Below are 3740 nucleotides of genomic sequence, written 5' to 3' on the forward strand. Positions count from 1 at the left end.
AGTTAGGTTAGGTTAGGGTTAGGGTTAGGTTAGGTTAGTTAGGAGTTAGGAGGTTAGGGTTAAAGTTGGGAGTTAGGGTTAGTTAAGTTAGGGTTAGGTTGAAGAAGAAGAAGTTAGAAGTTAGAATTAGGTTAGGGTTAGGAAGAAGAAGTTAGGGTTAGGAGTTAGGGTTAGGTTAGGGTTAGGGTTAGGTTGTGTTAGGGTTAGGAGTTAGGGGTTAGGGTTAGGTTAGGTTAGGGGGTTAGGGTTAGGGTTAGGGTTAGGGTTAGAAGTTAGGGTTAGGTTAGGGTTAGGGTTAGGTTAGGGTTAGAAAGTTAGGTTAGGGTTAGGTTAGGGTTAGAAGTTAGGTTAGGTTAGGGTTAGGTTAGGTTAAGGTTAGGAGTTAGGTTTAGGGTTAGGTTAGGGTTAGGGTTAGGGTTAGGGGTTAGGGTTAGGAGTTAGTGTTAGGTTGTTTAGGGTTAGGTTAGGTTAGGGTTAGTTAGGTTAGAAGAAGAAGTAGGGGTTAGGTTAGGTTGTGTTAGGGTTGTGTTAGGTTAGGTTTAGGTTAGGGTTAGGTTAGGGTTAAAGTTAAAAAGTTAGGGTTAGGTTAGGTTGAAGTTTAGGTTAGGGTTGGGGTTAGGTTAGTTAGGATTAAAGAAGGTTAAAGAAGAAGAAGTTGTGCTTAGAAAGAAGAAGTTAAATAAAGGTTAGGTTAGGCTTAGGTTAGGTTTGGAAGAAAAGAAGAAGAAGAAGAAGAAGTTAGGAAGAAAAGAAGAAGAAGAAGAAGAAGTTAAAGTTGTTAGGTTAGGTTAGAAGTTAGTGTTAGGTTAAAGAAGTTAGGTTAGGTTAGGTTAGGGTTAGGGTTAGGTTAGGTTAAAGAAGAAAGTAGGTTAGGCAATAGGTTAGAAGAAGTTAGGGTTAGGTTAAGTTAAAGAAGAAGGTTAGAAGTTGAAGAAAAGAGGTTAGGTTAGGTTGTGTTAGGTTAGGTTAGGTTAGGAAGAAGAAGAAGTTAGGTTAGTTGAAGAAGAAGAAGAAGTTAAGTTAGGTTAGGTTAAGTTAGGTTAGGTTAGGGTTAGGTTAGGTTAGTTAAAGAAGAAAGAAGAAGGTTAGGTTAGGTTAAAGTTAGAAGAGGTTAGGAAGAAGTTAGGTTAGAAGAAGGTTAGGTTAGGTTAGGTTAAAGAAGAAGTAGGTTGCCAGGTTAGGTTAGGTTAGGCCAGGTTAGGTTAGGTTAGGTTAGGTTAGGTTAGGTTAGGTTAGGTTAGGTTAGGTTAAGTTAGGCAGGCTAGGTTGCTAGTGTTAGGTTAAGAAGAAGTTAGGTTAGGTTAAAGAAGAAGAGGTTAGGTTAAGTTAAAGAAGAAGAAGTTAGGTTAGGTTAGGTTAGGTTGAAGAAGTTAGGTTAGGTTAGGCAAGGTTAGGCTAGGCAAAGAAGAAGAAGTTAGGTTAGGCTAGGTTAGGTTAGGTTAGGTTAGGTTAGGTTGGTTAAGAAGGGTTGTGGAAGAGGTTAGGTTAGGCTAGGTTAGGTTAGGTTAGGCGTTAGGTTAGGTTAGGTTAAGAAGAAGTTAGGTGAAGTTAGTAAGAAGAAGTTAGGTTAGGTTAGGTTAGGTTAGGTAGAAGAGGTTAGGTTAGGTTAGGTTAAGAAAGTTAGGTTAGGTTAGGGTTAGGTTAGGTTAGGTTAGGTTAGGTTAGGTTAAAGGTTAGGTTAGGTTGAAGTTAGGCTAGGTTAGGTTAGTTAGAAGAAGAAGTTGTGGCCAGGTTAGGTTAGGTTAGGTTAGGTTAGGAAGAAGAAGTTAAAGAAGTTAGGTTAGGCTAGGTTGAAGTTAAGGTTAGGTTAAAGAAGTTAGGTTAGGTTAAGTTAGGTTAGGTTAGGTTAGGTTAGGTTAAAGAAGAAGAAGAAGTAAAGAAGGTTAAAGAAGAAAGAAAGTTAGGTTAGGCTAAAGAAGTAGTTAGGTTAAGTTAAGAAGGTTAAAGAAGGTTAGGTTAGGTTAGAAGAAGTTAGGTTAGTTAGAAGAAAGAAGTTAGGTTGTGGTTAAGAAGTTAAAGAGGTTAGGTTAGGTTAGGTTAAAGAAGTTAGGTTAGGTTAGGTTAGGTTAGGTTAGGTTGTGTTGTGGTTAGGTTAGGTTGTGTTAGGTTAGGTTAGGTTAGGAAGAGGTTAGGTTAGAAGAAGAAGAGGTTAGGTTAGGTTAGGTTAGGTTAGGTTAGGTTAGGTTAGGTTAGGTTAGGAAGAAGAAGAAGTTAGGTTAGGTTAGGTTAGGTTAGGAAGAAGAAGTTAGGTTAGGTTAGGTTAGAAGTTAGGTTAGGTTAGGTTAGGTTAAAGAAGAAGAAGTGTTAAGGAAGGTTAGGCTAGAAGAAGAAGCTGTAAGAAGTGGCTAGGTTAGGTTAGAAGAAGGTAGTGTTGTGTTAGGTTAGAAGAAGAAGAAGAAGAAAGGTTAGAAGAAGGTGTTAGGTTAGGTTAAAGAAGTAGGTTAGGCTAGGTTAGGTTAGGTTAGAAGGTTAGGTTAGGTTAGGTTAGGTTAGGTTAGGTTAGGTTAGGTTGAAGAAGAAGTTAGGTTAGGTTAGGTTGTGTTAGGTTAGGTTAGGTTAGGTTAGGTTAGGAAGTTAGGTTAGGTTAGGTTAGGGTTAAGTTAAGTTAGGTTGTGTTAGGTAAGAAGTTAGGTTAGGTTAAAGAATAGGTTAGGTTAGGTTAGGTTAGGTTAGGTTAGGTTGTGGTTGGCTGTGCTGTGCTGAAGAAGTAAGGTTAGGCAGTAGGTTAGGTTAGGTTAGGCTTAGGTTAGGCAAGTTAGGTTAGGTGAAGTTAGGTTAGGTTAGAAGAAGGTTAGGTTAGGTTAGGTTAGGTTGTGTTGTGTTAAAGCTAGGTTAGGTTAGGTTAGGTTAGGTTAGGTTAGGTTAGGTTAGGTTAGGTTAGGTTAGAAGTTAGGTTAGGTTAGAAGAAGAAGGTTAGGTTAGGAAGAAGAAGAAGTTAGGTTAGGTTAGGTTAGGGCTTAGGTTAAAGAAGAAGAAGTTAGGTTAGGGTTAGGTTAGGTTAGGCCAGGTTAGGTTAGGTTAGGCTAGGCTAGGTTAGGCTAGAAGAGGCTAGGTTAGGTTAAAGCTAGGTTAGGTTGTGTTGTGTTAGGTTAGGTTAGAAGAAGAAGGTTAAGGTTAGGTTAGGTTAGTTAGGTTAGGTTAAGTTAGGTTAGGTTAGGTTAGGTTAGGTTAGTTAAGTTAAGAAGTTAGGTTAGGTTAGGTTAGAAGAAGAAGAAGTTAGGTTAGGTTAGTGAAGAAGAAGAAGTTAGGTTAGGTTGTGTTAGGTTAGGTTAGGTTAGGTTAGGTTAGGGTTAGGTTAGGCCAGAAGTTAGGTTAGGTTAGGTTAGGTTAGGTTGAAGAAGTTAGGTTAGGTTAGGTTAGGTTAGGTTAGGTTAGGTTAGGTTAGGTTAGGTTGTTAGAAGTTAGGTTAGGCTAGGTTAAAGAAAGAAGAAGTTAGGTTAGTTAAGTGTTAGGTTAGGTTAGGTTAGGTTAGGTTAGGTTAGTAAGAAGAAGGTTAGGTTAGGTTAAAGAAGAAGAAGTTAAAGCTGTAAAGGTTAGGCTGAGTTAGGTTAGGTTAGGTCAGAGGTAGGTTAGGTTAGGTTAGGTTAGGTTAGGTTAGGTTAGGTTAAGAAGTTAGGTTAGGTTAAAGAAGAAGTTAGGTTAGGGCAGTTAGGTTAGGTTAGGTTAGGTTAGGTTAGGTTAGGTTAAAGAAGAGGTTAGGTTAGGTTAGGTTTAGGTTAGGTTGTGTTAGGTTAGGTTGT

This window comes from Puntigrus tetrazona, chromosome 24 (genome assembly GCF_018831695.1).
Source record: "Puntigrus tetrazona isolate hp1 chromosome 24, ASM1883169v1, whole genome shotgun sequence".
In the NCBI taxonomy this organism is placed as follows: Eukaryota; Metazoa; Chordata; class Actinopteri; order Cypriniformes; family Cyprinidae; genus Puntigrus; species Puntigrus tetrazona.